Raw genomic sequence first — 24,458 nt, forward strand, 5'->3', positions numbered from 1 at the left:
GTTTGAAGTCAGGTATTGTGATACCTCCAGTATTGCTCTTTTTGCTGAGTATTGCCTTGGCTATTGTGTCTCTTGTATTTCCAAATGAACTTTAGGGTAGATTATCAGTCTCTGTGATGAATGTCATTGGGATTTTCATGGGAATTGCATTGAACATGTAGATTGCTTTTGGAAGTATAGCCTTTTTTACTATGTTGATTCTACCAATCCATGAGCACAAGAGATCTCTTCACCTTCTGTAGTCTTCCTTGATCTCTTTCTTCAGGAGTTTGTAGTTCTTTGTAGAGGTCCTTCACATCCTTTTTTAAGTTTACTCCTAGTTATTTGATATTTTTTTGAGGCTGTTATAAATGGAATTATTTCCATATAGTCATTCTCAATTTGTTTGTTATTTGTGTATATAAAAGCTAATGATTTTTGTAAATTGATTTTGTATTCTGCCACCTTGCTATAGGTGTTTATTGTGTCTAAGAGTTTTGGGGTAGAATTTTTTGGGTCTTTAAGATGTAGTATCAGGTCATCTGCAAATAGGGATATTTTGACAATTTCTTTACCTATTTGTATTCCTTTTATTTCTTTTCCTTGCCTAATTGCTCTGGCTACGACTTCCAGGACTATGTTGAATAGGAGTGGGGATAGTGGGCACACTTGTTTTGTTCCTGATTTTAGGGGAAATGGTTTCAGTTTTTATCAAGTAAATATGATGTTGGCTATAGGTTTGTCATGTATTGCCTTTACAATGGTGAGGTACATTCTTTCTATTCCTAGTTTCTTAGAGCTTTTTTCATGAAGTGGTGTTGGATTTTATCAAAGGCTTTTTCTGTATCTATTGAGATGATCAAGTGGTTTTTGGCTTTGCTTCTGTTAATATTCTGTATTACATTTTTTATTTATTTTACTTTGAAAGAAGATTTTATTTTCACATTTGTCTACAATTAGAATAAATGCATTTCCTGGAATAAAGACAGAGCCTTTGGATTTAAAATACCCCACTATAAGATTACATACATAAAACTCCAATTTTTTTCATAGTGGATTAAATAATCAAATTAGAATAGTTATACAATCTAGAATAAATGATAAAATGTATCACATAAATAAATTTATATTTAAATTATATATATGTATAAAATAGTATCTTGTGTGTTATAATTCAATTAAGCTTCAATTTCACATAAAGTATAATGACTAAATAACAGTAGTTAATTTAAACTGAAAATGAAAGAGAGTCAAAATACCTTAAAAAAAGATATCACTTTCACATTGGTCTACAATACAGCAAACACATTTTTTGGCATAAAGACACAGACTTTGGAGTTTAAACTATCCCCACTACAAGATTGCATCCATAAAACTCCAATTATTTTTTTCTGCAACAGTGGATTAAATAAGCAAGTTAAAATAGTATACTGTCCAAATTAAATGAAAATAAAGTAGAATTGAAATGAAAAGATTCTTACATATTTTAGAAAGTGTATACGGTATCATGGCTTTATTCATACTTATTTCCTCCATCATATGCAAAAAGATTTGTATTTAAATCATAAATTTTTAAAATACCATCTTGACAATTATAATTCTATTAACCTTCAGTTTTAGGTGAAGTGTTTTTTTTTTTTTTGAGGTAAAATGTAATGACTAAAAACAGTAGTAATTTAAACTGAAACTGAGACAGACGTCAAAAATATTTTCAAAAGAGATCTTCCTTTTTCTCTGGTCTACAATTATAGTAAATATAATTCTTGGCATGAAGGCAAAGCTGCTGGAGTTTAAAATATCCCCACTGCAAGTTACATACATAAGACTGCAATTAATGTTTATGTAATAGAGGATTAAATAATCAAATTAAAATATTTATACTATCTAGATTTAAATGAAAATAAAATATACCATCTAAATAAAATATAATGGCAATAATATAACAGGATTCATAGCTAAATCATCTACACAATACTATTCTGAGAATTATAATTCTATTAATCTTCAATTTAAGGTAAAGAATAACAAGTAGGTAATAGCAGGAATTTAAATTGAAAACAAGAGAGCAGTCTGAAGTACTTTGGAAGAAGATCCTAATGTTGCCAGGCTTCTTCTCCTGGTTTTAGAAGTTCAGTAGCAGGATCATTTGAAGGTGGAATCAACCTGCAGAATACTCACTTCCACTTTGATCATGTGGATACAGTGGGGGGACATCCAGCTCTTGGGGGGAAGATGACTGGGGAAACCACTCAGTCAACAGACATTTCTTATTGGGTACAAGGGATCTCAGACTGGAGGAACAAAACCAGGGCCCACTGCCTTGCTTTCTATAGGCACATTTGAATTGTGTGGAGGAGGAGCTGGGTCAGTAAGTGGTTGTCCTGATGGAGGGACCATCACCCTTTCCTCCTGTTTGCATGGAGGACACAGGGACCCTTTCTCAGGAGGTGCTCCGTGATGTCCAGTCAACCCATCACAGCTCGAGTCCCCTCTTTCCTTGCTAGTGTGATGCTCCAGTGGATTATCAGGGCTTCTTTTTTTTTTTTTTTTTTTTTTTTTTCATTTTTCTTTTATTATTCATATGTGCATACAAGGCTTGGTTCATTTCTCCCCCCTGCCCCCACCCCCTCCCTTACCACCCACTCCACCCCCTCCCGCTCCCCCCCTCAATACCCAGCAGAAACTATTTTGCCCTTATCTCTAATTTTGTTGTATCAGGGCTTCTTGAGTCCTTTCCTCCTCCCTGCTGAAGCACAGGTGGAGGTCTGAGAGGACCTTCCAACACAATAGGAGAGAGGAACGCTCTCCTTTCAGATGAAGGTTGAACCAATGGTGAGGGACCACTTGGAAAATGCTCCCTGCCACAAGCTGCATTTGAAATCCCAAATGCATTTGGATCTTCTTCTAAAAGTTTCAATTCCAACTCCATTTCCATTAACTTTTGTCTGTTGTTGGCGTTGACTTGCCTAAGATACTGCAGCTGTTCTTCAGCATCCTGGGCCTCCAGCCAATTAAAGTGAGCTTTCTTCTCATAGGAAATAATCTCCCTTTGGTGATTCAGTTTGGTTCTCTCCAATTTTTCTTCGAGCTCTCTGGCTACCTTTTTATAGGTCTGCAGCTCTGCAGTTTTGTGGCTGATGTTTTCTTTTACTTTGGGAAGTTTCTCCTCTGTGTCTCGCTGTCGGTGATCCTCTACCATTAATTTCCTGTAGAATTTCATTCCCTCTTCAAACAGTTCAGGAATTATTTTAGATTTCTGCCGAAGCTTCTCATTCTCAATTTCAAACTGTGCATGTTCAGACTGTAAAATGACTTGTTCTCTCTGGACATTTTTAATACGTTCTGTCAGGTCTTTGCTTGCTCTCTCGACTTCACGCAGCTGAGTGTAAACTTGGTCTCTTTCTCGTTCCAAGGATTTTAAAGAAGCGTTTAACTTCACAGCGTTCATCAGGTGCTGCAGAGCTCCTTTGGTCTGAGTATCTAAGTGAGCAGGATTTTCTGGGCCAAGGTTCATTGCTGTGTCCAAGTCACCATCATGTGTTACGTGTTCTCCCAGAACAAAGGCCCAGACTTTCAGCTTTCAAATGCCTTCAGTCAGCCACCTGAGGTGATCGTCTTTGTCTTTTAGAATTCGTGCTTCAGATGTTGCAGGCCCTTCAAGTGTTACTTTGTGTTTATTAAGGTGACTCACTTGTTCCTTCCACACTTCAGCTTCTTGGAGCAGCTGTTTGCAGCTTTCCTGAAGCTGGAAATTTTCACTCAAAGCCTGTGCTGTTGAGTCCTTAAGATTCACTTCACTGACTCGAAGTGTTCTTAAGGTTGTTTTGACTGTAGCTACTTTGGGTTTGAGAGATTTTAGTTCATCTTCTAGGGACTGTATGGTTTTTGACATTTCCACATTCAATTCAACTTGTGTATAATGCTTACATTTCTCTTCTATCAGCTCTGTTTCCAGCAGGAGTACTTCCTGCAGTTTACACTTGGAGATGTCCAGCTTTCTGCAGGCTGCTTCTTGCTGTTTCTCAACAAGGTTAAGTTTTTCAAGTAGCTCACATTTTTTCTTCAATCAGTGTAGAAAGCTTTACAGCAAGCTGTTTTTCTCTTCGGGCATAAAGCTGGCTTCTAACCGATTGAAAACTTCTCCACAAAAACAATGGGATAGAGAAAAGTCCAATAATAGTTACACATATCACTAGTTCCCATGGGAAATCATGGGGCTTTTGTCTCAGTTCTGCAGGGTCTGTTGTCATAACCCTGCCAAATTCCTGCAGGACCAGCCCCAAGTGCATTGGAGGGACAGCTTTGGGCACATCCATAGCTTCAAGGCTGCTTTGGCGGTTGCCAAGGCCAGGCTGAGCCTCGAAAGACAACAAACACTCAAAGTTCTGCCTAGAACACTGACACCAGAGCAGATCATTGTGGAGCTGGGGGAGAGGGGTGTTGGTTAATGTGCAGTTTACCCCACCCACAGGGGGGACTTATATGGTACTGGCCAGACCTTGGCCAGGAGTAGGTATTGTCTTTCATAAAATGGACAGAGACATCTCAGATGTCCTAAAGCTCACCTAGGAACCCCCACAGATAGAGCCTAAGAAAAATACTATTGGGGGGGAAGAAGTTACCATTTTTTATTACTGAATCTGCACATAGATTTCATTGCAGACAAGTCAGTTTATTCACACCTATCATGCCAGTTTTAATTCCCCTTGCACCACAACACAATTGCTCTGCTGCCATCAGACTGGTTCCATTGGTACTTCCTTGAAATGCTGAAGAGAGACTTTCCTTTTCATTATTCTACCTTTCATATGTTCTTCTTGTTTTCACTTCATTAGGATATATCATTGTACAGGGGGGAATCATTGTGCTAATTCCCAATAGCCTTACATTGTACATTGCTTAGACCACTCTCACCATCTCCCCCACCCTCTCTCCCTACTCAAATCACTTGCAAGAGGTTTCATCGTTCTATTTCATGGATGTATATGAAGTCCATCAACCATATTCCCTACCTTCACCTCCTTCGTTCACTCTCCCCTATCCCACAAGTATCTACTCCACACTGTATCTATTTTACAATCCTATCTTTAATTTTGAATTCCAAAGTCAATGTTCAAAGGGGTTTCCTGATGTACCCAGCTGTGAGTATACTTTAGTTTGTTCAGTTCATCCCAGTCTATATGGTTTCTTTCTTTCCAAATGTATTGAGACTTGTTTTATGATCCAGAATTTGACTCTAGATTAACAATCATCATGAATGATCTCTGTGACCTTTAAAAGAATTTTCCACCCCACCATTGGGTGGACCATTCTCTAAGTTGGTTAAATGGCATTGTCAAGTATTTAGAGAATTACCAATTTCTACTTAACAATTCACAACTTCAATTGTGAATTTGTCTATTTTTCCTTTCATTTCTACTAGTTTTTAGTTTGTGTGCTGTGAAGCCCTGCAAATGGGTCCATTTGCATTTAATTTGTTGCAGTCACTTGAAAAACTGATCTTTTCAGTGTTATCAAGTGTCCCTCTTTATCTCATTAATCTGTTTTTTCCTCTGCCATTTACTCTGTGTGATAATAATAAAGCCATTCCACGTTACCTTTGCATGGGACATCTTTTCTAGCCTTTTACATTTAAACTATCTGTGACTTTATACATGAAACGGGTTCTTGAAGAGAGGCTGTAGCTGTCTCACTTGTTTTTCAATATGAAAACATTTGCTTTTTAACTATTGTGTTTAGATCATTCATATCTTTGCTGTGTCATCGCATTTAAATATTCCATCTTTTCATCTGTTTTTTGTCTTATCCACCTGTTATATATTCTCTTTGCCATTTTTGGATTCAGTATTTTTAATCATCCATTTTATATTCATTCTGGCTTATTTACGTATGCTCCTCTGCCTTTTTTCTGCTTGGTCTATAGTTTACAATGTACACCATAAACTTATTGTGTATCTTCAAATAACATTAAAACATCTCACATACAGCTTAGGAATGCTACAATTGTATATTTCTATCACTTTCATTTTCCATTCTTTATCCTATTTTTTCATATATTCTATAATATATTGCTTTTCCTTTAATCAATCATCATTAAAGAAAATTAAAGCATGGAGGGAAAGTCTTCTATACTTTACTCTGGATAGCCTGCTTTCTTCCTGTGCAGATCTGAATTGCCATCTGGTGTCATTTTCCTCCTCCCTGATGAAGTTCCTTTAATCCTTCTTATAGTGCAGATGTGCTGCCAGTGAATTCTTGGTGAAACATTGGCAGCATTCCTCTTTAAATCAGTATGACGAGAAAGATATTTACAACTCCTATCTTTACAACTCCTATGTAATATTCATCTTCAAATTCTACCTGGCAAACCTTCTCCTGTGAAGCCTCAGTAAAAGTAAAGGTAGGTGGAATCCTCTGGACCCGCACAACCTGCGTCGCCTAAGCAGGAACGCCTACCAGCTGAGCCAGCGCAAAATTCAAACTTCCCGCCAATATCCCCATATTACATTTGTAGATTTGAGTATGTTGAACCACCTCTGCATCCCTGGGATGAAGCCAACTTGGTCATGGTGAATGATCTTTCTGATGTGTTGTTGGACTTGGTTTGCCATTATTATATTGAGGATTTTTGCATCAATGTTCATTAAGGAGATTGGCCTATAGTTCTCCTTTTTGGAGGTGTCTTTGTCTGGTTTTAGGATAAGTGTAATACTGGCTTCAAAAAATGAGTTAAGCAGTGTTCCTTCCCTTTCTATTTCATTGAAAAGCTTAAAGAAAGTTGATACTAGTTCTTCTTTAAAGGTCTGATAGAATTCAGCAGAGACTCCATCAGGTCCCAAATATTTCTTTTTTGGGAGACTCTTTATTGCTGCTTCAATTTCATTTGTGTTACAGATTTATTCAGGTGATTAATATCATCTTGGTTCAATTTTGAATGTCATAAGTATCTAGAAATTTGTCCTTTCTTCAAGATTTTCAAATTTATTAGAATATAGTTTCTCAAAGTAGCCTCTGATGATTCCCTGGATTTCCATGGTGTTTGTTGTTACCTCCCCTTTTGCATTTTTGATTTTATTGGTTTGGGTTTTTTCTCTCCTTATTTTAGTCAGGTTTGCCAGGGGCCTGTCAATCTTGTTTATTTTTTCAAAGAACCAACGTTTTGTTTCATTGATTCTTTGTTTTTTTTTTCTATTTCATTAATTTCAGCCCTTATTTTTATTATTTCTCTCCTTCTACTTGTTTTGGAATTTGCTTGCTCTTGTTTTTCTAGGAGTTTGAGATGAAGCATGAGGTCATTGATTTGAGATATTTTTGTCCTTTTAATATATGCACTTATGGCTATAAATTTTCCTCTCAGCACTGGGTCTTTGCTGTGTCCCATAGGTTCCAGTAGGTTGTGTTTCATTTTCATTAACTTCCAGGAACCTTTTAATTACTTTTTTTATTTCATCAATGACCCATTGATCATTGAGCAATGTGTTGTTCAGCATTCAATTATTTGTGTGTTTTCTGCTGTTTTTGTTGTTGAGTTCTAGTTTTAATGAATTGTGATTAGATAGAATGCAAGGGATTATTTCTATATTCTTATATTTGCTCAGGCTTGCTTTGTCCCCTAAGATATGATCAATTTTGGAGAAGCTTTCATGGGCTGCTGAGAAGAATGCATATTGTGCAGAAGTTGAATGAAATATTCCGTAGATATCAGCTAGGTCTATTTGATCTATGGAGTTATTTAATTCTAGAATTTCCTTATTGATTTTTTGTTTGGATGACCTATCTATTGGTATTAGTGATAGTGGTTATTAACGTCTCCTGCTACCATTGTGTTGGAGTCTATATGTGCTTTTAGGTCCTTCATTGTATGTTTGATGAAATTGGGTGCACTGACATTGTATGCATATAGGTTGATAATTGCTATTTCCTTTTGGTGTATTTCCCCTTTTAGTATGGAGTGTCCTTCTTTACCTTGTTTGATCAATGTAAGTTTGAAGTCTACTTTGTTCAAGACAAGTATTGCTACCCCTGGCTGTTTTTGGGGGCTGTTGGCTTGGTAAATCTTCTTCCAGCCTTTCACCCTTAGCCAGTGCTTGTTTCTGTCAATGAGATGAGTCTCCTCAGATTGTTGAATCTTCCTTTTTAATCCAGCTTGCCAAATGGTGTCTTTTGATGGGGGAGTTATGTCAATTAATTCAATGTTAGTATTGATAGGTATGTGGTGATTCCTGTTATTTAGGTTTTTTTTGTTGTTGTTTAAGGGTTTGGTTGTGTGCAGCTGAATCAATGTTCCTCTCTGATTCCTTGTCTTTTCTTCTCCTGTGGTTTGGTACTGCCTGTCCTCTCATGGTTTTGTTTGCTTTCATTTTCTGTGTACAGAATTCCTTGAAGAATCTTTTGTAGTGGTGACTTGGTGGTCATATATTGTTTTAATTTCTGCTTATCGTGGAAGACTTTTATTGCTCCATCTATTTTGAATGATAGTTTTGCTGGGTAGAATATCCTAGTGCTAAAATTGTTTTCATTCATTGCCTTGAATACTTCACTCCATGCTCTTCTTGCTTTTAAGGTTTCCATTGAGAAATCTGCTTTGATTTTGATGGGTTTACCTTTGCATGTTATGGGCTTTTTCTTTCTTACAGCCTTCAATATTCTTTCTCTATTCTCTGTGCTTGTTGTTTTAATGATAATATGTTGTGGGGTAGTTCTATTTTGGTCAAGTCTGTTTGGTGTCCTGGAGGCTTCCTGTACCTGAATAGGCATAGCTTTCTCTAGATTTGGAAATTTTCTGTTATTATTTTGTTGAATATGTTATGAATCCCTTCTCTTGCACTTCTTCTCCTTCTTTAATGCCCATGATTCTGAGGTTTGGTCTTTTGATAGAGTTAGTGAATTCTTGCATATTCCTTTCACAGGTCTTGAGTTGTTTGGTGAATAGTTCTTCAATTTTTCCTTTAATTTCCATTTTATCTTCAAGTTCTGAGATTCTGTCTTCCACTCATTCTAGTCTGCTGAAGTGGCTTTCCATTGTGTTTTGTATTTCTGTTTCATTCTTTTTTCTGAGGTTTTCCATATCATGGGTCACTTCCTCTTTAATATTGTCAATTTTCATCTTTAATTCAATTTTTTTCTCTATTTATGATGCCCTATGTTTCACTTTGGTGCTTATTTAGGACTCCTATGAGTTCATTTATTTGTTTCTGTGTCTTCTCATCATCTTTATTTTTGGTGTCTTGAAATTTCTTGAGTGCCTCTTGTACATTTTGGTTGACCATGTCTAATAACAGCTCCATGAAATTCTCAGTGATTAATTCATTTTCCTCTGAATCCTGTATTAAATTATTTTTGGGGGGGAGAATGGTTTCCATCCCTTTTTTGTCTTCTCATTGCTCCACTTGGTACTGTGTAACTATGTTCTTGATAGGCTATTGGTGGTTTCCGTCACCTGTTTTTTTTTCTCTTGGTTTAATTTTGTTTTGTGGGCATATTGGATTTTTAGCTTAGTGTATGTATGCTATTTCTATCCATTGTCTGGCTGTAATTTAGTATTGACTAACTCATGATAGTAAAATTACCAAAACAAAACAAACAAATAAAAAAAATTAAAAATAAAAAAAAAAAGAAAAACCAAAGAAATCAATGGGGAGAGATGGACAAACAAACACAAACAAACAAGAAACAAAATAAACAAACAAACAAATAAACCCAAAAAACCCTCCAGGTTCAAGAACAATAGAATTTCTGTCTTAATAGTTGTCATGTTACTCCTTCATCATCCAGTGCTGGTGTTGGTATTTAAGCACAGGTCTGTCTTAGTCTCACCAGGTGGTTGGGCAGTCTTCTGTCTTTCAGTGGCAGTTACTCATTCAGCTCCTCCCTCAGTGTGGTGTGGCAGTTTGAGTTTGTATGTTGTCCTCAGGTTCTGGAGATCAGCTCTGTAGCCCACCAGCCATCCTGCTTTGGAGTTGGTTTTTGTTGTGTTGGTTTACTGGAGGCTTGTTTCTTTGCCCATCCCCTTTCTCTGGTACAAAGTCAGTGATCCCTTAGCCGGCTCTCTGATGTCAGTGTGTTGTGATGGTTCGATGATTATTTTTCAATTTTGCAGTGTAATTTGACTTTGAATGTGGCTCAAGAGGTGAGCTTTGTGGACCACTATCTGCCTTATTTCAAGCAGCGGCTTATCACTGGCCCGCTATCAGCCTGTCTCTTTCCAGCCTTTATTTACTGAAAGTTTGCATGGAGATCAGCTCCTTGTCTCTCCCCACTTCTCTGATGCACTTAGAGCACACCCCCCCCTGCTGTGTGTTAGTTTTCAGTTCCTTTTTTATTGTTCAGTTTTTTTTGTGTTTTTTTTTTTTTTCTGCAGGGCAAGGGGTCCTTCAGCCCAGGGGGCTATGCTGATTTATTCCAGGGTGACTGGGGGAATACTGCATGATGCCTGGTCCTCACCTGTTGATCTGCTGAATTTCTCCCAAACAGGTTTGGAGCCAGCAACTGGTGGTACGGAAGCTCCCCTGTTTTATCTGTGTAATATGGCATGGAGAAGCTTTCCATGGGCTAGGGGTTCAGGCTGCCAAAGTTTTGATGTTTTTTGGTGCTTTATTTCTGCCAAGTGTGGCTCCAGCATTTCAGCAATGTTTTTGATTTACAGACCTCATGCTGTCTGCTTCTGCTCCCTAGTCACAATCTTGGATCCCCCCAGTTGCCCTTATCATTAGCCTCATATGACTGATAAGATTGTATAGTATTGTGCATTTACCTTTCATTGGTAAACTTTTCATTGTTAATTTTAATAACTTGCACAAAGTGAACAATTTTTGATATTTTTTATTTAGATAAGGTTTCAGTTTTCTAGAACTGTTCCTGAATTCTCAAAGCATTGAACATAGAGGAGGATAATAAAGGAAAATCTGGGATTCTAAAAATGAGTTTCACATTGATTATCCCTCAGCTTCCCTAAAATGTTAGATTATGTGAAAGTGATATTGGAAAAAGTTAGCTTAGTACCACTCCCTATGCAATGAATAGTTAAAGAAACAAAAGTACATTAGTATCAGTCATCATATAAATGTGCTTTATGTCATGGTTTTGTTGCTCTAGTTAATGCTATGCTGTTCCCCATTTCTCTGTCCATGTAAATCCTACTTAACTTAACAATTGGTCAGTTTAAGTTCCTCTTTTTCTGAGTGCCTTCCCATAGAATATAGTAAGATGTACTCTGATTCCATAGTATCACCCATTTTGTCCATACACAGCCCTGGGTGATCTGACCCAGCATTCTCAATTTCCCCTCACATTGTTCTTCCCCTTGTTTACCATGCTTCAGGCACAATCATGTGGTTCCTGCTTCAGGGCCCTTTTATATTCACTTTCCTTTGCCAGGAACCCTCTTTCCTTAGCTCTTCCTTCTTCACATCATTTGGGTCTATGCTCAAGTGTTACCTATGCTTAGAAGTCTTCCCTGAATATTAAAAAAACCCTCAGTTCCTGTCTTTCCACAAACCCTGATTTTCTACCAAGACACTGTTTATTTTCTTCATAGCACTTACCAAGGTTTATGATTATATAGTTTGTGTATTTGTTTTTGGTCTATCTCTTCCCTTCCTTATAGCCATATTCCAAAAAAGCAAATTGTCTAATCTTGTTCACCAGTGTACCCCTGTGCCCAGAGAAAAACCCAGAACATACTAGTCATTCCCAAAGCATACTACCTTATATTGAATGGTATGAGGAAATTAGAAGCAGATCCTAAAAATTGGCACACCCTAAATTTACTTTAATAGTTCTTTCCATATAGTGCTAAAATTAGGGGAAATAAAGTACAGAAGCTAAGGATAATGCTTTTATCCTTTTATCAGCTTTTAATGTATTTCTTTATTAACAAAGAAAGCAAGTAATCCTAACCCTTCCTACCTAATCAACCCTTCCTACCTAAGGATCAAATGGGTGGCAGATATGGTTAAGAATAATCATGTAGTGGGAAGATGATCATTATACCTTAATATCCCACTCTTTATCAATGCCAAGAGTCAAAATTTTATTCCTATTTGATACTTTATGAACACTTTACATATGATTATTCTTTGCAACATGATTTGTGTATATAAATAATGCTTTAATTGTATGGATGAATACTTTTTAAATTCTTCTATTGTTGAAAATTTAGTTGTTTCATCTATATTAAAATTATATACCCTGTGATATACTATAATAAATAGTTTCAGGATGGGTCTCCAGACATAAACAAATGCATCAAGGATTTTTATGGCACCCTGAATATAAGGGCATATTGTTGTCCACTGTAGGTTGTATCGATTTTCACATTTGCTATCTTCCAAATACTGAATAAAAACTTTTTTCCTTTGTCCTCCTTAAGTGTGGGAAATGATTTTTGTTATTATTTAATGAATATTTCTTCAATTATTGATGGAAGTGAGCATTTTATGTTTATTAGACTTTTAATTTATTTTTCTAAGAATTGTTTGCAGTACCATTTTGACTGTTTTTCTATTGGGTTTAAGTATTTAAAACAATAATTGATTTGAGCATATTAGGGATTGATAGGTGTTAGCATTCATTAGTCATGAATGGTTTCAATATTTCAAATATTCTCCTGGTATGTCATTCATCTTTAAATGTTATATTTGATAGAGAACTTTCCCTTTTTAGTAGTCAAATTCATTAACAGATTTTCTGACTTTGATTATTTTATTGCTTTTTTGATTAGAAAACCTTCTTTGTTTTTAGGTCAAATAATTATTGATAGGATTTCATTGGTTAACTTTTAATCCACCTGGAATTGTTTTGGTACATGAAGGAGGACTGAGACTGTGCTCTACCCCATTGTCTAACCAATCATTACATGTTCATTCTTCCTATCAGACCCCATATGCTGAATGTTCCAGAGGCAACTATCTGTCAGCAAGATGCTCTTTGTTCTGCTATGAGCTATTTGTGGACTATCTTTTCAAAAATTGTTAAGAAATTGCTACTGTTTATTTTCAAAGTGAGATCCTCACTTTTAATAATATTTGCTGTCTTTACATGTTTACTCACTCAGATGAAATTTAGATTTTTTACATTATAAAAGTTAGCTTAAATTGTTGAAGTTATAGCAAATCTACAAATTAACTGGGTTGAATTTTATAATTTAACATATTCATTCTTATGTTATTGAGTCAAGAATCTGTGTCTCTGTTTATTTTAAGATTTGTTTCTGAATTCACAGTAAAGATTCTTAGTTTTTTCTGAAGTATTTTAAGGATTTCATTAAGGCTATCTCTTGCACATTTGATTTCAGTTTTTGTTTAGCAGCCTAGATGCTACCATACTATTCCTAAGGGTGTGAGTATTGCTCACATGTGTTCTCAGGTTTCATGTATTGGTAGAAAAGCTAGAAATGAAAAAGGAAAAATATGTAGGAAATAGAGGATTCAAGTGAGGAGCCATTTCCACATGGAGAAAATATTTGTAAACACTCATGGGACTTCATTTAGTTCCCACTGTGCTTGCTTTGTTAACCTTTAGACATTCATTCCTTTGACTGAAGTATGATATATTGAAAGATCAACTGTAAAAAAAAATGCATACCCTTAACTGTCATCTAATATCAGATCACTAAATATTTATGTAGGTAAAGGAGCAAAAAGTTGATAATAGGCAAATAGAAGAGCAGTAATAACAGGTATTTCAGAGGAAGGGGGTTGGGCCAGTTCTTATAATTTATTCCTTGTTCTATTGGTAGTTCAGAGATTGTGTTGTGGGTCTAATACCAACATGCCAACCAAAATAACTAAGAAACAGGGATTAAAACTCCTGTTAAAGTCAGAAATACAGTAATTAGTATCTAAGTAAAAATGAATAGCCTTTAAAACATACAGGATTTAGCCAAGCTACTGAGACATTTTCAGAAGAATCCAAGACAAAGACAGCATGTCATAAAGAGGCGTGAAAAGTAAGAACTTTACTGAAAATAACAGAGTAATCTAAAAATGAAATCTGATGTTCAGTCCTTGAAATCTTTGCTGAACTTGATTAACCCACTAAATCCTGGATCAAAGGTTAACCCTTGGCTGCCCAAGTTACATTCTTCCTTTCAACATACTGCATATGTTGAAGCAGAGCAAGATGGTTACTATGGCTTTGACCTTGAACAGTCAGTGAGTATTATAAAGATCCCAGAAATTAAGTCATAAAGCCTAAGAGAAGAGAGTACTTCTAGGAAGGAGTTGGAGTGAGTGTGCCTGTCACTGACTTCAGGTAGTTTGCAAGTGATATTTAGTGAAATTAGAGATTAGAGATTCTGAAAATCTGCCTTGCTACCATATGACATTCTATTAATAACACTTCACATTTGCATTGCATTTGATAACCTTCACTTTGTGTTTCCCAAGATCAGATCCATGATTTCCCCAATCCTCTTTAGAATCCTGAGGGCTGGTCTGGGAAGTTATAATTAACTTTACTTTATAATTAATGAAAAATGAGACTGCAAGAGATTTAATGATTAATCCAAAATGACAAAGCCTATGAAGTGTGGAGATTCTGAATCTAATCCTTCTGAGAGTATCTAATTCCCTCTCCATACTCTACTTCCATTTTTACTGCTCTTTAAGCCCAAACACTGTTTCTCAAACTTGGTTCCATCTTGCAATCACCTGGGTCCACCCCTAGAGATTCAGATTTGTTTGCTATGTCATGCACCGTAGAATTCAAGTTTCTTGTGAGATTATTTTAAAAGAGCAAAGTTTGAGAATCACTGGAATCAGATAAACACTATTTTTTATAAGGTGTGTGGGTATTGAGTGATCCCAATATGAACTAAAATATGCCATATCAAATCAACTGGCTGGGTCAGTAAGGGTGGGTTGTCTTTCTTAAGCAAATATAGTTAATGAGAGTTAAACAGCTATTACAAATTTGTCTTTTTTCCCCTTGATACTTTTCATTGAAGTATTTTCCATTCACTTCTGTTACTAGGGATGGTAACAGATGCAGGGTGGTGAGAGAATGATCACTAGTAGGCAGAAGACCACCAAAGCAAATTGCTCAACCACAACAAAAATCAGCTAAGATGGGTAAAAACAAAATTGTGGAGAGAGTGGGTGTTCAGATTAAGAGTCAGTCATGGTAAAAGAGATAAAAAAAAAAACATGGAGAGACAAGGAGTAGAGACAAGAGTGAACAGATGGGGGCATGGTACTTCTTGAGGAAGAGCATTTATGTAAAATTACATGTGTTCTCAAAACCAGCCAGATGAAATGAGCCAGATTGGCATAGATATTGAGGAAGGAACCAAAAATCAGTTCAAAGCAATTTCAATCAAAGGCAAAACTGGCATTGTCAAACATGTAGAGGGAGAAACTTTCCTTTCTATAGGCAGAGGCTGGTCCTTTACCTCTCCTTAGCTCTTCTTTTTTTTTTTTAAGTGACTACACCAGAGAATGCATATTTCCATGGTTCATTCATAAATGCATGTCTCTTGTCCTACATTGGACCTCAAAAAGGAATCTCTCTGTATAGCTATCCTTATCTCAACTAGCAAAAATGCTTTGTCTTTCTTATTATTATGCTTTCTCTTCAACAAAATTAGAGATAAGGGCAGAACAGATTCTGCCTGGAAGGGAGGGTGGGTGGGGAGAGAGGGAGGGAGTGGGAGGTAGGGGGGAGAAATGGCCCAATGTATGCACATATGCATAAATGAATTTAAAAAAACCCTTTTTTTCCACAATAAAAAGTAACAGAAACACATGGTAGTGAAATAAAAATTGAAATAGCCCTATAGGAATATGTCTTAGTCAGGGCTACCATAACAAAAATATCATAAACAAGGTGGCTCATAAAAACAGAAGTTTATTTCTCAGAGTTCTGGAAGCTAGGAACTACAAGATCGAAGCACCAAAATTTTCAGTGTCCAGTAAGGACTCACTTCCTAATTCTTAGAAATGGGGAAGAACTAAATGGCAGGAATAACCACATACCTCTAAATATTAATACTGAATGTTAATGGCCTCATCACCCACATCTAAAGACATTGATTGGCAAACTGGATTAAAAAGGAAGACCTACAATCTATTGTTTCAAGAAACCCACCTTACAAACAGAAACAAACATTGCCTTAGGGTAAAAGGGTGGAAGAAGATTTACCAAGCTAATGCACCTGAAAACAGGCAGGAGTAATGATATTTACATCAGATAAAGTAGTCTTCAAACCTACATTAGTCAGAAGAAACAAAGAAGGTCACTTCATACTAACAAAAGTAGCAATACATAAGAGGAAATAACAATTGTTAACTTATATGTGCCCAATGTTGGTGCCCCAAACTTCTTTAAACATACACTACTGGACTTAAAAACACAGGTAGACCCTGACAAAGTGGTGGAAGGAGACCTCAATACTCCTCTATCACCAACAGGTATGTCATCCAAAAAAAAAAAATCTACAAAGAAACTATAGACTTGAGTGATACCATATATCAAATGGACCTGATAGACTTATACAGAGTGACTATTCCATTCTTCAATAGCACTATATACATTCTTCTCAGCAGAGTATGGAACTTTCTCCAAAATAGAACATATTTTAGATTACAAAGCAAGTTTTAACAAAAATTGAAATAACCACTTATGTACTGTCTGACCACAACACAACTAGAATTCAACAAAAGAAATAGAAGAAAATACACAAACACTGAAAACTAAACAACACATTATTCCATGATCAGTGGGACATTGAAGAAATAAGGGAGGAAATCAAAAAGTTTCTGTAATTTAATGGGAATGTAAGCATAATCTGTCAGAACCTATGCCACATAGCAAAGGCAGTTCTAAGGGGAAAGTTTATAGCCATGAAGGTATATGTTAAAAACAGAAAAAGATCACAAATAAATGACCTGAAACTACATCTCAAACTCCTATAAAAACAAGAACAAGCTAAACTTAATGTTAGCAAAAGAAAAGAAATAATAAATATAAGGGCTGAAATCATCAAAATAGAGACAAAAAAAAAAAAAACAAAGAATCAATGAAACAAAAAGCTGACTCTTTAAAAAGATAGTAAGATTGATAAAACCCTGACAAATCTAACTAAAATGAGGAATGAAAAGATACAAATTAATAAAATTAAGAATGAAAAAGGGGATATAACAACAAACATCAAGGAAATCCAGGGAATGATAAGGGACTACTTTGAAAACCTATATTCAAAGAAATTGGAAAATCTAGAAGAAATGGAAAAATTTCTAGACACATATGACCATCCAAAATTTAACGAAGACAGTATTTATCACTTAAAGATATTTATAAAAAACCTTGAAGTTGAAGCAAAAATAGTCTGCCATAAAGGAAAAGTCCAGGACCTGACAGATTCACTGCTGAATTCTATAAGACCTTTAATGAAGAACCAATACCAACATTCCTCAAATGTTTCCATTTAATAGAAAGGGAAGGAACACTGCCAAACTCATTCTATGAAGCCAATATTATTCTCATCCCAAAGCCATATAAGGACACAGCAAAAAATGAGAATTACAGACCAATCTCTTTAATGAACATAGATGCCAAAAGCCTTAATAAAATATTGCCAAACAGAATTCAACAGCATATCAAAAAGATCATACACCATGATCAAGTTGGGTTCATCCCAGGGATGCAGGGATGGTTCAAATAGGCAAATGATTAAATGTAATACAGCATATTAAGAAAAGCAAAGGTGAAGACCACATGATCATCTCAATAAATGCAGAAAAAATATTTTGACAAAATACAACATCCTTTCATGATAAAAGCTCTGACGAAAGTAGGAATAGAAAGAATGTATCTCAATGAAATTAAGGCCAAAATTAATGACAAGCCTCAGCCAACATCATACTAAATAGGAAAATTATTAGGCTGAAAGCACTCTCTCCACTCTTATTCAATATAGTACAAGAATTCCTAGCTAGGGCAATGAAACAGAAAGAAGAAATAAAAGGAATACAAATTGGAAAGGAAGTAGTCAAATATCCCTATTTGCAGATGATATGATCTTATACCTAAAAGATACACACACAGAAAAATTCCACCAAAAAACTCTTGGACATCATAAACAGCTTCAGCAAAGTAGCAGGATACAAAGTCAACTTACAAAAATCAGTAGCCTTTCTATATACCAACAATGAACAGAATGAGAAAGAATTTAGAAAAAAAATTCCATTTACAATATCCTCGAACAATAAAGTACCTAGGAATAAACTTAACCAAGGATATGAAAGACCTTTACTAGGAAAACTATAAACCATTGAAGAAACAAATAGAAGATGACTACAGAAGATGAAAATATCTTCCATGCTCATGGATTGGTAGAATCAATTGAAAAATTGAAAAATCAATTGAAAAATCAATCATAATGTTCATTTGGAAGCACAAAAGACCTCATTTGAATAACCAATGCAATACTGAGAAAAAGAACAACACAGAGGTATCATAATACCTGACTTCAAACTATACTACAGCGCCATAGCACTAAAAACATCATGGTACTGGCACAAAAACAGATATGAAGACCAGCAGAACAGAATAGAAAACTCAGACATCAATCCACGCAGCTATGCCCACCTGATTTTTGACAAAGGTGCCAAAAACATACAATGGAGAAAAGACAGTCTCTTCAACAAACCTTGCTAAGAAACTGCAGAAAACTGAAACTAAACCCATGTCTTTCACCCTGTACAAGTACCAAATCAAAGTGATTTAAGGACATTAATATAAGACCTGAAATTCTGAAGCTACAGCAAGAAAGACCAGGGAATACATTGGAATTAATAGGTGTAGATGATGACTTCCTAAATCGAACTAAATGGCTCAGCAACTAAGAGAAAGGATTGACAAATGGGGATACATGGAATTAAAAAGTTTCTATACAACACAAGAAATTGTCACCAGATTGAAAAGGCAGCCAACAGAATGGGAGAAAATCTTTGCCAGCTACACATCTGACAAGGGATTAATAACCAGAATACACAGGAAGCTCAAAAAACTAACTTCCCAAAAATCAATGACCCAGTGAAGAAATGGGCAAATAACTGAAAAGAGCTTTCTCAAAGGAAGAAATCCAAGTGGCTAAAAAAGACATGAAGAAATGCTCAACATCCCTGTCCATAAGGAAATGCAAATCAAAACCATGTTAAGATTCCACCTCACTCTTGTTACAATGGCTACCATCAAGAATACAAACAACAACAAATGTTGGTGAGGATGTAGGGAAGAAAAACCCTCATGCACTGATGGTGGGAAAGTAAATTAGTACAACAAATCTGGAAAACAGTACTGAGGCTCCTCAAAAACAGAAAAATAGAACTGCTATATGATCCAGTGCTTCCAATCCTAGGGATATACTTGAGAGAATGTAGGTCAGGATATACTTGAGAGAATGTAGGTCAGGTTATAATAAAGGAACTTGCACACCCATGTTTATTGCTAGCTATAAACTAGCTATTTTCCATAGCTACGCTATGGAAACAGCCAAGATGTCCTACTACTGAAGAATGGATTAAGAAAATGTGGTACTTATATACAATGGAATTTTATTCAGCTATAAAGATGAATGAGATTTTGTCATTATTGGGGAAATGAATGAAACTGGAGAACATCACCTTAAGTGAAGTCAGCCGGGTTCAGAAGGCCAAAAGTCGCATATTTTCTCTCAAACGTGGAATAGAGACCTAATATCAATACAGCAATATTATGAAAAACAGGTCACACTAAGTGGAGGTAGTGAGGTCAGATGTGAGATGAGGAGGGTAAAAGAATGAAATTAAAAATGTGAATATGATTGATGTACTCTTTATACAAGAATGAATATAGAATGAACACAGAATTTTTAAACTTTTTGAAACCATCATAAGAAGTAAACTAAGGTAGAAAGAAGAAAAATAGAGGTATATGTATCTAAATGTCACAAGGAAACTCCCTGTATAGCTATCTTAAACAAAGAAAAATGTCATTTTTTTTCATTTACAAAATTGGAGACCAGGAAGGCAGAACATGTCCTGCTTGGGAGGAATTGGTATCAGTGGGATGGGGCAGACGGTGAGGAAAGGGCATGGGAAGGTGAATATAGTGGAAATTCTGTGTACACATCTATGTAAATGAAAAAATAATACTTGTTTAAACTGTTCCAGGAATAGGGGGAGGGAAGGATAAGGGAGAACTGTGGAGGGGTTGAATTCAAGTGTGATATATTGATATAATGTAAGAACTTTTGTAAATGCCACATTGTACCACCATCCAGCACAACAATAAAAAATTAAAAGAAAAAAGAGAAAAAAATTGCACATTTGAACTATATTCTCCCTCTCATGGTGAAAGTGGCAAGGCAGCTCTCTTTGAGTAAAAACACTAATTTCATTCATGAGAACTCTGCCTTTATGAGTGAATTACCTCTCCAAAAGCCCAATACTGTGACCTTAGGGGTTAGAATTTCAATATGTGAATTGGGTGTGGGAGACATTTGGACCATAGCAAAATAATGTTACAGGGACAACTAAATTGAGAGCTATAAACCAACTGTATTTACCACTATTTCAATGGAGAAGTAATGACAATTTTCTAACTAACTTTCACTGTAACTTTGGTTCCTTTGCAATCACTTTTTTGAGAGAAGGGTTTGTATGCAATTCATGATTGTATTGTGGGGATTTGGTACAGAGCACATTTATGCTGAATTGTTCAAATGTACACCCTAATTGTTTGTTAACACAAAAATAAGCAATACTGTAAGTATTTTCATGCATCTTTTTTTCTTCTTATTTTGAGGTGGGTAAATTAAAGACTAAGAGCTTTGTTAAATATAAATTTGTGGTATTAGAAGTGAAGTCTAGAGAGTTCTTGCCTTTTCAGAATTTTAATTTCTGATTAGAAATAGTTTTTCATTCACCTCCAGTCCAGGGTACCCAGATACAATAATCTGAGTCTTCCCTCAGTTTAGTGTATTGGTCCTTGTACTGGTTTTGTCTAGGACATTTTGCCCTTCACCTAATTTCTTTCTTTCTATTTCCTCATCCTGCTTTACCAAGACTCAGCCTTTTTTTTTAATCTGCTCACAAAAGACAACTCCTAAGTGCTGGGTTGTGATCAAGAAGCAACAAAGCTGTCATCTCCCTAAATATATTTTTATATTTTGCTTGGAGTTGTCACTATAAATAAGAAAAAGTATTGTTGATGGGGTTTTTCATGTGTGTACTTGCTGTCTCTCTCCCTCCTCGTTCACTTCATCATCCCCAATCCCCCAGAGCTGTGTCACCACCCTGAAACAAATGGAGGAAAGCAACCAATTACATTAAAATGCAATATAAATAGAGGGAACAAGAAAATTTCAATGTGAATTTCTTGAAAAACTGATCAAGGGAAGGGAACAAATAAGGAAATTATTTGGCAGTCATTTCACTTGAACTATTGTAAGGATCTCAGTGGCCCAGGGGGATGGTCCCTCCCGGTCTTCTCTCTCTCGTGAATAGTTTCTTTTTCATCTCTTCCACTCATTTGGGAGAATAGAGAGACTGATGGAAGGTGTCTCTGGCAGAGTCATAAGAAAATGATTCTGGGAACAGAATCAATGAATAGCCATGAGAAAATGAACATGGAGACTTGAATCCCCTGTGTCTTTTAGAAATGGAAGGGCAGGATAAGACAGAAGTAGCCTTGTGCAGGGATTTTTATACACATGCTAATCTCTTGCAGAATGCAGCCATAAGCACCAAGGTGACCTCAGAACCTGAGACTATGGAAGAGAGGAAGTAGTGATGTATTTGGCAAGCTACCTGGAGGCATAGGGGCAGGGGTGGGAGTTATGCCACACACATTGCAATCCCCCTTGTAATGTCTATTGCAGATAATGTTAATGAATTACAACTTTTTCCCCCTCATAGTCCAAATTTAGACTCCAAATCTGTTGGAGCACAGTATGAGAGACCCAATATCTATTAAGTGGTATTAGCATGGTAGAAGAAATCTATTTGCTACCCATGGAATATTCCAATACTCACAGAAAGTAGGATTTAGGCTTGATTTAAATAAACAAACACCTGCAATCTGAGCCTGAGCCTTCTCCTCCTACTGTAGGTTCAATAACAGCCTCACCACCCTACTCATGATTGCCTCCCAGTGGATTCATCTCTTTCTCTTACGATCACATCAACTTTGCTTTCTACCCTATTTTCTCTGTCTGTGTAATATTCAGGGAAGATTCAAGGGACCACTATGTTAAGCAGAGGGAATGAAATTAAGTTGAAGACAATGATGAAGGTGATGGTACAGGTTTGCTCCTTCTCTATCTATACCTAGGCATGCAGCATGCCTTCAGGTTCAGTTCTACTATTTGAGATATGCAACACAATTTCCAGATGCCTCACCGGAACTCTCCTTACCCATGCCCTAACATGTTTTACGCTCTGCCAAGTGCTAAACTGCTCCCTATCAACATTCAGCTTTACTTGCCATCTCTTTCCTCTCATGGTCTTGATTACATAGTAGGTCTCTTCCTATTGCACAGCTCATGATTCCACTGGAATGCTCACTACCTTACCATTTCCTAGGAAAAGGACATCTTCTAAAATTTTTCCAGCAGTGGTGACTCCTGCAACTTGATAACAATGGTATGAAATCTACCTGATTTTGATAGCCTGAGGGAAAGCATTACCCATGTTAGCTGTGGCTTGAGCTACACAGAACAAGACATAGACTCCTAGCAGCTGAATTGATTCACAAATATAAATGAAAACTACTTGGATCATTTCAGGAATACTCATGCATTAAAGGAAGTCTGGGACCCTGAAGAGGATGTGCTGATGTTTTGAAGTATGCATGAGGGGCTTAATGAACTTCGTAAGGCATTAACGTTCACTCAACCTCACCGGCACTAGCCTGACTGCTGATGCTCAGGAATATTTGATTTATCACAAGTATGTAACTTCCATGAGTATCAAATCAATGTTTCTTCTTGGAAAATATGAGACTCCCCATAAGCTCCTGAAATTAATTTCTATAATTGTCTGCAAAAAAATAATTTCAAGAAAAGGTCTTCCAGGTTTGTCTTATTAAATCAATCAATTCAATACATAATCTCTGAGGCTCTATGAATTTCAAAATCAAACTGTGTGAGAAGATAGCTAAATTTCTATCTGTTTCTGCATTGAATCTATTCTTGTGTATTGTATTACAGAAATACATTAGAAAATATGGCCTTAGACAAACAGGTAGTTGGAAAGATAAGGGTAATATTAATAGCTTTTTCAGATAATAGTAGAGATTCTTTTTTGATAGGACACTAAAACTCAATGAGTATTTGTTTCTTAAAGGTTAGTTATGTGTGGAATCTGAAACAATATCAGTGAACTTTTCATACACTGTAGCATTACAATTACTTTAGCCCATCACACACTTGAGTAGATGTTTTCTACCACACACAATTCTGTAACATCATACATTGTGACTTGGAAACAACTGGTTTACAGAATTATGCAGATCTTTCAAAGTTGACAGATTTCATTTTATAGTATCAAAATATTATTTATTAATAATACTACCAATTTCATTAGAAAAAAATTTAAAATATTTGGAGGCTGCAAAGCTCATGGTGATGGATACAAGTTTTCCAAACTTCAAATTTTCTATACTCATTTTCCTAGAAGTGAGACTCATGTTCATTTTCATGACATCTCCAAAATACCTAACTCTGATTAGAATGCCTGCTCTTCATAGTTTGTCTCTCTCTTTTGTATTTTCAAGTATAAATGGTATTCCATGAAAGAAATGTGTCGTTCAGCTTGCAACTCAAACAATTATGCAATTGTTTTTCTCCAAGATAGATATCATACTTTGGTATACAACAAAAATGCAGAAATTCTTCATGCATATTTCCCATCAAATATTGCCTGCAATATTTGCAATAATTAATTTTCTATGTCAACTTTGAGGGCATTTTTCAATGACTCCACTCTCCCTTGTCTCTTCTGAAAAATAAAAGGTGCAAGAGATTTCTATAAACTGACATCCAAATTAATATTAAAATCAGTTCCTAAGGCTACCCCTCCCCTCCACACTTGGAGCTAACTTGGGGTAGGGGAAGGATGTGGCTCAAATCTTTTCTCTTTTTGTGTCACAGAAGGTGATTTATCTTGGTGAGGGGTCAGCACCAGCTCTTTGCTCTATTTGTTCCCACTCAGTGGGGCCTCATTAAATAAGAGCAAGTAGGCATGCATTTCTAAACCTCATTTCATGCATAATTGGCAGTGCATACAAAATTTTATCAGATTCCAAAATCTATTTTTTAAAAAGTGATGAGGTTGAGGTCTTTTATGGTTGCTGTGGATCCACATTAGGAAAAGGAACACTTTAAGGAGAAGAACATGATATTTGCATTTGCATAAAGACAATAAAAGTCTTTCAGCAGCAATTTCCCCATATATTAAAAAGTGAGAACATAGCACCTCGGTGACATAGACATCTGT

At 36.0% G+C, this 24,458-nt stretch overlaps 1 long non-coding RNA gene and 1 pseudogene across 4 annotated transcripts in view; one reads left to right on the forward strand and one right to left on the reverse strand.

Annotated features, from left to right (window-relative positions):
- LOC141422554 (uncharacterized) overlaps positions 1-24,458 on the forward strand; it is a 122,536-nt gene that overhangs the window by 25,470 nt on the left and 72,608 nt on the right. The window lies entirely within an intron of this gene.
- LOC141422916 (small nucleolar RNA Z39) lies at positions 1,458-1,524 on the reverse strand (annotated as a pseudogene).

The sequence above is a fragment of the Castor canadensis genome, chromosome 4 (assembly GCF_047511655.1).
Source record: "Castor canadensis chromosome 4, mCasCan1.hap1v2, whole genome shotgun sequence".
NCBI lineage: Eukaryota > Metazoa > Chordata > Mammalia > Rodentia > Castoridae > Castor > Castor canadensis.